This window comes from Delphinapterus leucas, chromosome 3 (genome assembly GCF_059928025.1).
Source record: "Delphinapterus leucas isolate spDelLeu-1000000601 "Yukka" chromosome 3, BTC_Dleu_Yukka2, whole genome shotgun sequence".
Taxonomy (NCBI): Eukaryota; Metazoa; Chordata; class Mammalia; order Artiodactyla; family Monodontidae; genus Delphinapterus; species Delphinapterus leucas.
This window is the reverse complement of record NC_143131.1, coordinates 34,262,147-34,276,624: the sequence shown is the minus strand read 5'-3', so window position 1 is coordinate 34,276,624 and position 14,478 is coordinate 34,262,147. Positions and strand designations below refer to the sequence as shown.

The 14,478-nt window shown below is 39.8% G+C and overlaps 2 pseudogenes; both read left to right on the top strand.

Moving 5' to 3' along the window:
• The first annotated feature begins 3,122 nt into the window (after positions 1–3,122).
• LOC149749532 (cilia- and flagella-associated protein 53 pseudogene) lies at positions 3,123–13,515 on the top strand (annotated as a pseudogene).
• LOC111163217 (cilia- and flagella-associated protein 53 pseudogene) lies at positions 13,513–14,065 on the top strand (annotated as a pseudogene).
• Positions 14,066–14,478: the final 413 nt, after the last annotated feature.

Here is a 14,478-nt window from a genome sequence, read left to right as displayed (position 1 = left end):
TGTCTCACTGCAGTGACTTCTAATCTACTGACCTTACATAATCCATAAGATTTTACGGAAAACCCCGAACGAACTTTTTAGCCAACCCAATATTTAGCTGTGCTTTATTAAATGGTTGTTTTGTAATATTTTAGGGAATTCAATAAAAGAATGTCAGTATGGTACAGAAAGCTGGACTCTTCCAAGTGTATTCATGAAGAACTCAAGCTGGTTTTGTTTAATCCATTTTAAGAGCATCTTTGTTTTTCAAGATTTCAGGGAACAGATTTGGATGATGCTATCACAACCACAAGTATGGAGATTTCACAGAGAGAATATCAAGATTATTTAACATAATCTCATAGATTATAAGTGCGGATCAAAAATGCTTTTCAGTGTTGACTTTAAAGTGTCAGCAGCTTTTGAAAGTGCAAAGGAGTGCAAAAGACAGAATTTCATGTTTTTCAATTTGTGTGTGCATTTCTCACAAATTAAATCCAGACTTGTTTCTTAACTCAACATTTGGAAGACATTTTTTAAATAGGCCAACAACTAATTATTTTCCCACTTAAACAAATAAGTAGCTTAGAGAAGGTAATTTTTTATTTTGTTATTTTTAAAATCAATTCCAAAACTAAAAAGAGGAAAAACAATTGACTTAAAATCATAAAAGTAAAATCTTACGAAAATTAAGCTACAGGTCTCTAAATAAACATTTATTAAAAGTCTCAATTTCAATTATCTCTATTTTCAGGAAGTGTTGTCAGATTTCTCTTTCAAGAAGAAATTTTTGAGGAGCTGTAAATAAAACAGTTGTGTTAATAACAGTTTGAATACATGGTATAAATACTCTTCCACTGCAAATGGATTAATATCTGTGCTAACTACATATATCATCTATGTTAACCGATGCTGCACTGACATATTATTTGATTAAACACCTTTCAATATCAGACCCTTTTTCACTCTTAGCAGGAAGTTTTAATGCAAGGGATCTAACCTGGGTTCATGGACAAATAGTTTAGTCCTTTACAAAAGTTACAAAGAACTATTGACATGATGATATTTCTACTTTTTCCTTGGCAAAAACCCTAGCATACAGAACTACAAAGGCCGACCTCATTGGACCAGATGGAATGAGGAAAGAAAACTGAAAACAATAAAATGCACAAATTAAGGCCTCAGTGACTTAACCAGGCTCAGAGCCATCCTGTGGAACACTGGAAGGCAATAGAAAACTTCTCTTCAGCTATTCACTTTTTAGACAGGAGAAGAAACACAGGGGTGAATTAACAATGAAAAGCTTAATAAAAACAAGGAAATTTTAACCTTAAAATACAGGGGGTTTGTACTAACAAAACACACATTTTATCATCAGAGACTCAGAAAATGTCATGTGAAGGATATTGATACGCCAGTTAGAAAGAATAACCAAGGAATTTTTCAGCAGAGGTATGAGGTAATTAGTAATCCTGCTGTGATTACTGAAAATAGTTATTTCTTTTTTCTTTCTTTTTTTCTTTCCTCCTTCCTTCCTTCCTTCCCTCCTTCCTTCCTTCCCTCCTTCCTTCCTTCCTTCCTTCCTTCCTTCCTTCCTTTTGATATATTTATTTTCCAGTATTTAGACATATGGAAAAGAATAGCAATGTAGATCATTCAAAGTTACAATTAATTTACATCAATTTATATTTGGTTTAAGTAAACAGTTTAGAAGTTGTATTTTGATATGGAATTTTGGTATAATGGCTAGGCTTGCCATGCAGTACCACTTCATAAAGCAATAGTGTGAGATGGGAGGGTACAGAGCTGTAAGCCTCTGGAGACAAGACTGTATGTCTCAGTTATCTTTGCCATCTTTGCTCAGCTCAGCATCTGACACTTGATAAGCACTCATTTTTTAATCTGTGAAGGACATGTTCTTGAGGAGGTTGAAGGACCTAGTATGTCCAATTACAGATGTCAATACTACATGATTGCTTTATTTAGTAACTTGTCTTAGCGATGTAACTGGGAACATAGACAGCAAGTTTACCATCATTTCTTCAGCAGCACAGCTAGAATGGTTATGGAATCAAGGTGACTGGAGTTCAAATTCCGTCTCCAGTGCTCACTTGCTGTGTGACTCTGGACAGGTTCCTTACCTTCCTTGGAGTGGCTCTCCTTGCTGGGAAATGGAGATAAGAGGAGAAGCTGCCTCAGAGGACTGTTGGGAGGACTAATGAGGAAATCCATGCAGAGAGGTTAGTGTGGTTGCCTGGTCCACAGAGGGCATTCAATAAATATCATTTATCACTATTACTCACATCCTAAAATAAAATCATAAAATTTTTGACAGCTAACTCTCTTAATGTCCTGTGGCTGCTGTAACAAATTACCACAAACTGAGTGGCTTAAAACAACAGAAGCGTTTTCTCACAGTTCTGGAGACTGGAAGTCCAAAGTCTGTATTACTGGGCTGAGATCAAGGTGTTGACAAGGCCGTGGTCCCTTGGAGGCTCATGTAGACAATCCTTTCCACTCCTTGCCTCTTCCAGCTTCTGGAGGCTGCCAGTATTCCTTGGCTTGTGACCACATGGGTCCAATCTCTGCCTCTGTGATCAACTGGTCTTCTGTTCTGTGTGTTTGTGTCAGTCTCCCTCTGCTTCCCTCTTATAAGGCTACACATGGTTGTATTTAGGGCCCACTCTGATAATCTGCTCATTCTCAAGAATCTTAAACTTAATCACATTTACAAAGGCTTTTTTGCCATATAAGGTAATCTTCACAGGTTCCAGAGATTGAGACCTGGATACCTTTGGGAAAACCATTATGTAGCCTGCCACACAGATATTTAGAACTTCAGAAATCGGAGGATTTGCTTCCCCAGCTGCGTATTATGGGAGTAGTCTGTTTGTCTCTCTCTCTGTCTCTGTCTCTCTCTCATACTCTCTCCCTCTTTCTCTCCCTTTCTTTCTCCCCTTCTTCTAACCCCTGTCCCATTTACCTAATTATATATGTCAAGTGGCTTGACCAAATAGAGTTGTTTTCTTATGTACTGAAAAACTGGAATAGGCAGCTGCAAGCCGAAGTCAGGACTTGCATCTCTGCAAGGCTCTGTGATTCTTGTGGATTTTCTAGCATGCTTATTGCCACATGGTGACAAAATGGCTGTCCCAGATCCAGGCGTTCAAGGTAGGAAGAAGAGTGTTTCCAGCTGCTTCTCTCTGTTTATCAGTAAGCCAAAACTTTCCTTGAAAATTCTCGGGAGATATCCTTTTATGTCCTATTGGCCAGAAGTGTGTCCTCCATCTCTAGATGCAAAGGAAGCTGGGGAAAGAAAATACAGCTTTCCTCGCATGGACAGTGGAAGGTGTCAAGACAGATCAGAGAGAACTGCTGTGTAAGCCAAGCACCAGGTTCTACAGCATACCTGGTCTGTAGAAATGTTGGAGGGAGGGTGTGTTGGGCAGAAGAGGAAGGAGAAAGAGAGAGGTAGAACTCTAATGAAGACCTACTAGGAGTCAGGATGTGAGCCTATAGTTCCATTCAGCCTCTCATTTCCTATTCACAGGAGCCTTTTGAGGTCAGAATGAGTGTTCCCATTTTGCAGAGAAGAAACTGAGATTCTGAAATTTTTTAAAACACACTCTAATATACAGAGTTAATAAATGATGAAGCCAGGAATAAAACTGAACTGGGTCTAAATCCAGATGCTCCGCTCTTTCTAGTATCCAAAATGAAGTATCAGAGCAAGCAGAACATCCGTAGCTGACTTTTTTCCTCAGCAGCCACTCTTCTTCAAACGCTATTTTATTTTGACAGTGTTGACCAAAACTCAGAGCACTTCACCTAGATCATAAATCTGCTCCAGGTCTGTGGCTATGGGGGCAGCTAAAATGCTCCAGTTCCATCACAAATACGTCATGAGAGGCAGGGCCTGGTCAACACATTGCAATATGCAGCTGAGACGGGAATGTGGTACAGTGAGCCTGAGAGCTCACCACACCATAGAGAGTGCGATCCCTGGGCTTCCCATGGCACACGTGATGCTTTTCATCAAGAATCATTGGCTAACTTGTATTTGTTGGTGACAAGTGCTAAAAGGAATGCAGCTCAAGTATTGCTGCTGACATGTGGAGTTAAATCAGTCTTATGTCTCCAAATCTGCCTTTATAGACATGACTTTCCAAATATATTGCTCAGAGATTTTTACAGAGAAGAAGTTCTGTTGGTGGATACTGGCTTATTATTAAAGAAAAGCAAACCCTTTCTTAAAATTTTCTACAAACATAGACAAATTTAGACAAGAAGAAAAAGTATAATTTAAAACTCTGCTCCAGAACTAAAACAACCATTTTTGATTATCTGAATTATATCTCCTGCCTCATCTCCTTCTCCTTGAACTAATCTAATGCTTTCTGTCCCTGTTGGGTTTATATAATTCAAACTCATCAGTTTCTGTGTGTTTTATGAAAGCAATAGAGAAAATAAACATTTTGGTGCACCCATCAAAACATACTGTACAAGACAAAAGTTTTCGATTTACGTTTTGTTCTGATAAAGTGTAATGACTGTAGCAATACAAGTTAGCCAATATCAAGAGGATCTCAGATCCTAAAAAGGAATTTATTCCCTTACGGTTAAAGAATGTTCCACACAGTGAAGATATAAAATAGGATTTCATAATTTGCACATTCTTGGGGGTGGGTAGGGACTCCTTTATTCATCCATGAAAATAAGCACTGGTCCGTCTACCTATGGCTCTGGAGGAACAGGTAAGCGCTAGAGATGCAGGAGTGAGGATATCAACCTCTAGGAGAGATCCAACCCCTTTAAAGTGAGGGGAAAAAAAAGAAATGTCTTTCAAATCATTATGCTGTGCACCTTAAACTCGTACAGCAGTGTATGCCAATTATACCTCAATAAAACTAGAAGGAAAAAAAAAGAGATGCCTTCTCAGCTTGCTGGGAACATTGATTGGGTTCGGACCCAGTTTCTGCATCACTCAAAGCCAATAAGTCTAACTCAACAGACCCTTCCTGCCCACACTTGACCACTTGTTTTGATTACTGGCCAGCAAGAGTGGTTCCAGAGGCAGGCACCAAATGCCAATGGAGTCACCATTATAGATCCCACATATGACACCAACTGCCAAGAAGAAACTGGATTAGAGCACTGCTGGATCTGTTAACGCACCCACTGTCCTGCACTCTAGATTTCCTGGGACTGAACCCCCAATAAAGCATTAGCTTCTAAGTTTGTACATTGGGCTTTGTTTTCTAAGAAACCCATGTTAAGACAGAGAGTGATAAAAATCACACCTGCTCCCAGAAGTAGTTTATAAGGCAGGGGTGGCAGGGATTTTGTGCTAGGCATTTGTGATGTTTAAAGAGTGTGGAAATGGGCCTGGTAAGATCCAGGGATGGTCACAGGTCTAAGTCAGAGCCAGTATGAAGCAGAGAAGCTACCCCCTCCTTTGGAAATCGAAGTGGAATTGGGAATCGCACTTACCCATGCCCAAGGAAGACAGATGATCAGAAAGAGGAAGGGCAGGAGTTCTCCTGTGAGGCTGGACTCCATCTCACCTCACAGATAATGGTGAGGTTCTCGGAACAGGGCATTCCATTAGAAGTAAGAGCAGACTGAATTTTCAGTACAAATCAGTGAAAGGCAGGAAGAAGATGGGACAAATGTGAAAAAGAATTTCCTTCCAAATCTTTATGTCTAGGAATACTAACAATGGACTCCCCCAGAGTGTTAGGAAGAGACCAGCCTTTAGCAGACCTGAAAGTTCATGAGGGATTGCCTGAGGAATAAGGGAAATTTCCCCAAGATTGCAGCTTCACTCATCTCAGCAAATCTTTACTCGTCCTTACTCAGCCCAAGTTAATCAAGTGCATTACCCAGAGCACGTGCAGGGTCATCCAAAACTAGGATTTCAGTGTTAGGTCTGCCACCTACTAGTTTTGCAGTATTAGTCAAGTCAGCTCAACATTCTGGGTCTCGACGTCCTCAGCAGACTCCAGATAACACTCACAAGATTATTAGCAGAATCAATGAGGTAATGTGAGAGATCTTTTTATTTTATTTTTTAATTTTTTTGAAGTTATTTAAATTTTAATACAACGTTCCTGGAAAGGGAATAGCTTAGTCCAAGTAATAACCAAATTGTTATTATTTTATTACTATAAGAGAGATCTTTTTAAATTGCTGCCTCAGTTAGAATGTTTTTGGCTACAAAGTACAAAATATACAACTAAATGTGGCTGAAGTCATGAGGGCATTTATTATCATCTCTCATGGCTGGAAGCCCAAAAGTAATTAACAGCGTTGGTGAATCCTGCCACTAAGTGGGCCTTCTGCTTCAGCTCTTTTCAGTTCTCTAGCTTTACCCCGCGAGTGTGGCACTGCTACACACATGATGCCCTCACACAGTTGTATTAAAAAGTAGGAAAGGTGGGCTTCCCTGGTGGCGCAGTGGTTGAGAGTCCGCCTGCCGATGCAGGGGACAAGGGTTCATGCCCCGGTCTGGGAAGATTCCATATGCCGCGGAGCGGCTGGCCCCGTGAGCCATGGCCACTGAGCCTGCGCGTCCGGAGCCTGTGCTCCTCAACGGGAGAGGCCACAACAGTGAGAGGCCCGCGTACAGAAAAAAAAAAAAAAAAAGTAGAAAAGGTCTCTTCTCTGTTTCCCTCTTCGCATCAGAACAGAAAAAACTCCCAAAAGTCCCCGCAGGCTTCCCCTCAGGTCTCATTGGCCAGAACCGGTTTCTATGTCCCACTGTAAACCAATCATAAATGAGGACGTAAGAGAGCCAGCCCAATTTGGTTTAAAACCAATCACCATTCACCTCCTGGGCTGGGGGGAGGACCTCCCTCATTTCCTATAGTCCATTGCCACCAGAGAGTTAAACGGAATAAAGGTTTTGTTGGCTTAGAAGTGGGAATGGCTGTTGACTTGAAAACTGAAAGTGATTGTCAAAATTTAAAAGAGTTAAACAGGTAGTATTTTAAAAATACACTGTATGACAAAAATAAACACATAAGTAAATAAAAAAGCATAAGAACAAGTTCCTGTCCTTGAGGATCTTAAGATCTAACCTAAGAAAACAGCTTTATTGAAAGTAGGAGGATCTATTTAGAGAATCTGTTTTCTCTATGAATTTGGATTCCCACTACTTCCAAAGCAATGATCAGGATAATAGGTGTATAATGTGTTCACCACCTAATCAATCGATTCTGCAAAAAATATAAAAAGGAGTAAATGAATGACATGCCCTCCCCGTTAAAAATAAATCTCTGTTTATTGAAAGTCAGAGTTAAAATTGCATTTCTGATCTTTACAGATGTAAAAAAAAAAAAAGTTGATTTCTTCGCTTTCTCTGTTTGGGTTCTGATATACATAAAAATTGTATTGTGCAGCCCTCCATGGTAGCCCTATCATTTACCAGACCACAACATTCCCGGCCCTCCAAACATGTCAACATGTGGGGTGAGATACCTAGCAGGCGGGAGTAATTTCGTCATCTTTCACTTGATGGGACTATTGACAGAAGTGGTACAGGGTGGTTTTAAAGAATTGAAAGCAGAGACAGGTGTTTGGGAATTTATAAATCAACTGTTTGTGCTGTAAAGAACACATAAGAGTTCCTGGAGGATTTCCCCCCACCTTCTCCCTGTCTTTACTTTCCATTGTCTCTGTGTTTGAAAATTCTGTCTTGCTATTAGTTTTTTTTTTTTTTTTTTTTGATGTTGGGGGTTAGTAATTTATTTATTTATTTTTGCTGTGTTGGGTCTTCGTTTCTGTGCCAGGGCTCTCTCTAGTTGTGGCAAGCGGGGGCCACTCTTCATCGCGGTGCGCGGGCCTCTCACTACCGCGGCCTCTCACAGGCTCCACACGCGCAGGCTCAGTAGTTGTGGCTCACGGGCCTAGTTGCTCCACGGCATGTGGGATCCTCCCAGACCAGGGCTTGAACCTGTGTCCCTTGCATTAGCAGGCAGATTCTCAACCACTGCGCCACCAGGGAAGCCCCCCCTTGCTATTAGTTTTTAATGAAACCAGTATGTTTATCATATTTGATGGCAGACTTGGTTGTTTGCAACTCAAGGCTATATTATTTTTTCAGACAGATTCAACTGGCAGCCTCTGCAGATTCCTTTGCACAAAAATGACACATGACACAAAAATTCTAGTGGCAAGAAGCAAATTCTATACCTCAGGAATTCTGCCAACAAGATAAAGCATTGCCAACTGATTTTTCTTTTTCTTAAGGAAAAAAAAAAAAACAGAAAGGGTAGAATTAAAAGTTTGGACAAGAACACATCTCACATATCATAACAGAGGAGTGTGCTTTAGAGTTTTCTATGATTCTAAATGCTTGGTTGATGCTACAGCAGCCCCTTCAGAGCTATACTTGCTGCCATTTCAAAAGATCTTGGACTCTGGGAACAGACTGGATTAGCATGACTAAGTTTCATAGTCCCAAAGCTTCAGGCATCAGCAACAGAGAGGAAGGAGCCAGGTAGACACTGGATAAATAATAAATAATGAGAAACATGTTGTAACATTCACTGTCAAATTATATTTCCCATTTTTTCTTACATCTACAAATTTCTGGTAAAATGAAGTTATGCAGTTTCATTAAATTATCTAGATGCCATTTAAGAAGAAAAAGGAAAACAGTTTTCATATAATTTCAAATGTCTCCTTCACGGCAGATACAAACATACGGAAAGCTCTGTGTTGTATAAAAATTTCCCCTTGTCTCCACTGTCCAGTCAATCTACAGAACCAGGTCTTCCCTTCCCTTCACTGCCAAACTTCTCAAAAGAGAGTTTACAGGGACTTCCCTGGTGGTGCAGTGGTTGGGAATCCGCCTGCCAATGCAGGGGACACGGGTTCGATCCCTGGTCCGGGAAGACCCCACATGCCGCGGAGCTCTCTAGGGCCCGCGAGCCACAACTACTGAGCCCACGTGCTGCAACTACTGAAGCCCACGTGCCTAGAGCCCGTGCTCCACAAGAGAAGCCACTTCAATAAGCATGCGCACAGCAAGGAAGAGTGGCCCCCGCTCGCCACAACTAGAGAAAGCCCGTATGCAGCAACGAAGACCCAACATAGTCAAAAAAATTTTTTTAAAAATTTTAAAAAGAGAGTTTACACTTCTTCTTAAGCTCTCCACCCCTTTCTCATAATAATCTTTCTGCCTCCATCCATTTGTTTAATGGTTTCTCAAAGTCCAATGACCTCTTTACAAAGGATCTCAAAGTTTGTGCAATGTTATTCTTGTTCCATTTGTCCTTGTTCATAGGCCCTTGAAGACAGCATGCTCACCTGAAAATCCTGCTAAACTTAATCCTATCAGCAGTTTCTCCTAAATGCAAGCATTCTCCAGAAGGTTTCTAGGACTTCAGGCTTTTTCTCTCTCAGACTTTCTCATCTACTCCTGTGGCTGCAAATACCCACCATGTGTGCATCTGTCTCTTAAATTTTGCTTCTCATCTAAACAGCAGACTGGCTTGTCAACTGCTGAGTTAAATCAGCATATAGGTGCATCAAGGCACTGCAAAAAATTCCCTTTGGTCCAAACCCATTCCTGCCCCTTCTAGTAAGCTTTCGCCCAAACCAGGATTCAAACAAAAGAGTTATCTTTGGCTCTTCCTTCTTTGGAACTTCTAACATTCAATCAATTGCTCAGGTCTCTCACTTGTATGCCTGCAGTTATTTCCTCATGTAAGCCATAGTTTTTACTGACATGGCCAAAATCAAGTTCCTATTACTTCTGTTCTAGACCATTTCAAGCAATATTTATTCTATCTTTCCACATCCTTCCACACATCCTTTCCCTGTCAAAGTGATTTTCCTAACGTACAGCTCTGACCGTGTCAGTCCTGACTCAAAAACCATGTACTTTTTCCCCATTTTCTACAGAATAAAGATCAGTGTTTAGTTTAGCATTTAAAGTCCTTTATAATTAAGGTGTTAGAAACTTTGCAATCTTTAAAAATCTTGTGTAGAACTCATTGTTTTAGCTTACCACAGAGAAGGACTCACCACAGAGGTAAATAAATAAATAAATATAAGTTGGTTTTGTCTTTTTTTTTTTTTTTTAAGTTGGAGAGTGAAACAATTTTTTTTAACAATGATTGTATTGCCATCTGCTGGAGTGACTGGAGCACAACATTTGAAGCAATTTCTTTTTTCAAAAGTGTGAAAGGTTTGGCTTCAATATTTTAAAATTCTCTCTGAATACGGCTTTAATATCTAATCTAATAGCAGATGTTAAAGTTTCTGGTAAGAATTACCTTTGATTTTAAAGCACACCAAATTACAATTAACAAATTGACATAACTTTTGCTTAGAAGAGACTGTGAGTGTTCACCCTTTATTACTGAGAATATGCCAGTTGAGTCTAAGAATGAAATGATTGGCTTTATGAGAAGTAAAGTGCCTTGTCTAACATCAGGTGATTTTCAGAAAGTCACATTTTCTGATGCTACTCAACCATTCAAATCTTTCTCAAACTTTAAGACGCTGAACTAGAATTATCTTTCCCAGTGAAGGTTTCCCATGCCAAGTCTCAGCCTTCTTGAATTCATAGGACTTACTATTTGCATATACCCTTCATTTGGGAGATTAAACAGACTGCAATGTATTGACATGTACATTTCCTGTGTTTGCCTTTCACCACGCAGTCATGGTTAAGAATCTGGTCTCTAAAGTCAAATTACCTGTTTCAAAATGTAAATTTGACACTTACTAGCTGTTAATTAATATTTTTGTGATTAGTTTCCTCATCTGTCAAATGGAGATAACAATGCTTCCCTCGCAGGGCTGTTAGAAAGATTATTTTATCAAAAACTGTAAAATCACTCAAAAAAGTGCCTGCCATATAGTAAACCCTTAAGAATTAATAGATAGTATCAAGCATATTGCTACAGGTATGATGCTTATGCAGCAAAAATCCCAAGAGGTAGCAGTGAGTCCCACAACTCATAATAGTACTATTATTAAATGACAGAATTTATTAGATATTTTTAAATTAATTAGATTTTTAAAGTATAATTTACATACACTAAAATTTATCCATTTTAATGGTACAATTTGATGAGTTTTGACAACAGTTGAATAACCATAACCACAAATAAGGTAAAGAAAATTTCCATCACCCTAATATGTCTTATGCCCTTTTTCATATATCCCTTGTTCTTACCCCCAACCCCTAGGGACCCCCAAGCCCTAGCAACCACTGGTCTACTATATGTCTCTATAGCTTTCCTTTCAGATAGAACTCTATGTGAATAAAATCATACCATATGCTATCTTTTGTGTCTGGATTCTGTTACTTAGTGTAATGGTTTTAAGATCCCTCTATGTTGTTTTTTATAGCAGTACTGTTCATTCCTTTTATTTCATATTAGTATTTCATAGATATTTGGATTGTTTCTAGGTTTCAGCTACTGTGAACAAAGCTGCTATGAAAATTTGCATACAAGACTTCGTGCAGACATTGGTCTTGGCAATATCTTTCTGGATACATCTCCTCAGACAAGGAAACAAAAGTAAACAAATGAGACTGCATCAAACTAAAAGCTTCTGCACAGCAAAGGAAACCATCAACCAAACAAAAAGACAACCTACCAAATGGGAGAAGATATTTGAAAATCATATATCTGATAAGGGGTTAATATCCAAAATATATAAAGAACTCATACAACTCAACAACAGCAAAAAAACAACCTGATTTAATAATGGGCAAGGAGTTGAATAGACATTTTTCCAAAGAAGACATACAGATAGCCAATAGTCATGTGGAAAAATGTTTAACATCACTAGTTATTAGAGAAATGAAAATCAAGACCACAATGAGCTATCACCTCTCACCTGTTAGAATGGCTATTATCAAAAAGTCAAGAGATAACAAGTGTTGGAAAGGAGGTGGAGAAACACCTCACACACTGTTGGTGGGAATATAAATTGGTGCAGGGTAAAACAATATGGAGATTCCTCAAAATATTAAGAATAGAACTAGCATATGACCCAGCTATTCCACTCTGGATAGTTTTTGAAGAATATGAAAAAACTAATTCAAAAAGTTGTATACACCCCTGTGTTCATGGCAGCATTATTTACAATACCCAAGATATGGAAATAACCTAAGTACTCATCAATGGATGAATGGATATAAAGATGTGGTATATATATATATATATATATATATATATATATACATATACACACAATGGACTACTACTAAGCCAGAAAAAAAATGAAATCTTGCCATTTGCATATAGATCCATATAGATGGATCTTGAGGGTATTATTCTAAGTGAAATAAGCCAGATGGAGAAAGACAAGTACCTTATGAATTCACTCATGCGTGGTAAATAAATAAATAAGTAAATAAATTAAACCAAACCAAACAAAAATAAACATGTAGATACAGAGAACAGGATAATGGTTACCAGAGGGGAAGGTGTGTGGGAAGGTCTGAACAGGTAAAGGGAATTATGTATCACAATGGATAGAAACTAGCTTTTGGTGGTGAGCACACTGTAGTGTATACATTAGGTGAAATATAATGTTCTACACATGAAACATATGTTATAAACCAATGTTACCTCAATATATTAAAAAAAATTTAAGTACAGTATTCCATCTACACTGACAAAAGATGAAATAAGCTACATGAACATTTAACATCAGAAGAAAATGAGTATTTTACTGAAATGCAGTTGAAAGAAGAAACAATTGAGGAGGAAAACAAAGAATGAGAAGAAAAATCATTATTGAAAGAGAAAAAAGAAAAAGACAGAGTTTTGTGGCTGAAAAGTTAGATAGCAATTCAAGTAATGCTGCGAGAAGGTCCATGTTGAGTTGCTTTATATCCATCAGAAGGTGTGTGAAGAGCGGAAAGCTCAGGCAGAATTCAGTGAGGAGCTGAAGAGGTAGAAGCTGGTGGAAGAGGAGATGGTCTCAGAATCCTGGGAGAAAGACCAATGAGCCAAGAAAAACTGAGAAGCCCGGGAGGTGAGGAGACAGAAAGAGCTGGTGGAGAACACACACCTGGGGCTGGGCGCCCAGGTCACCAACGTCAAACACAAGAGCGGGTGGTGCAGCGACAGAGAAGAGGAGAAGCAACGGTACAAAGGGTAAACTTGGGAAAGAACAGGATAAGCTAAAGGAAGAGAAGACAAAGCAGGAAATTAGGACCTTTTTGCAAAAAGCCCTCTGAGAGAAGGTAGGACCTATTCAACAGGAACAGAGAACAGAGCAGGACTTGAACATGAAGCTCATGCAAAGGGCCCTTCAAAAGTTCCATGAATAGAGCTTCCCTGGTGGCGCAGTGGTTGAGAGTCCGCCTGCCGATGCAGGGGACACGGGTTCGTGCCCCGGTCCGGGAAGATCCCACATGCCGCGGAGCAGCTGGGCCCGTGAGCCATGGCCGCTGAGCCTGCGTGTCCGGAGCCTGTGCTCCGCAACGGGAGAGGTCACAGCAATGGGAGGCCCGCGTACCGCAAAAAAAAAAAAAAAGTTCCACGAAGAGACTAATAAGAAAGAAGCAAAAAAAGAGAAGACACGGGAAGAAAACGGAAGCTTTCTCAGGGATATTTAGCAGAGCAACGTGAAGAGGAGGATGTTTGGGAGAAAGAATTAGACAGAATAATAGAGGAAAAGAAGGAAGAGAAGTTGGCTGAGAAGGACAGTTTGCTGCAACTTGACAGGAAGGAAAGGAAACAACGTGGGAATGAGGCCATGTGTACAAGAAAAGTTCAAGTGCAACAAAGCTTGCAAAGAAAAGGAAAAGAACAGGAAGAAGGTGCTATGGAATAGGATCCCACAAATGAAGGTCTTGAAGAACTTAACAGAGAGTAGGAGAATTTTGCAAGAGGCTACGGTTTAGCCCAAGAGTACAGAAGGCTGCTACAGATGGAAGTATCCTACCAGCTGCAGTCTCAGGAAGCAGAGGAGGATGAAGTTTGAAGCAGAGATAGCAGCAAACAAGATTTTTCAGGACAAGATCCAGGAGATCTGGATCACCCATCAGGTGTCATCCAGAAACATGCACCCCATGCGGACAGCTTGTCACAATAAGCTTCCAGCATAGTCTCATAAACACCAACATATTTTTTCTCAGTCTTTTAATATTTATGACTACAATATGCTTGTATGTTCTTTAAAAATAACAAAGTACAGTAGCCTCTTCAATTTTATCACCATCCTTGCAGACCCACAAGCAGCCCAGCATATTATTATTAGGAGGGAGATTCCTTAGAACTGGCGATCTGTTTCCATGAGAGTTGTGAATTGGCAGACAGAAAAAAAAAAAATTGCTTTACTACTCCAGGAGGCTGGTGACAATGGGCCAACCAGCTGTGATCTTGGGATTAATGGATAACGACAGAAGCCACCAGATTCCTGGGCATCTCCTGATTTCGAGGCAAAGAAAGTTAACACCAGAGGGGAACAGTTCGGCTCAGACAGGCAGGCCTCTTCTGGAAACTGGCAGCCCCTCCTGGG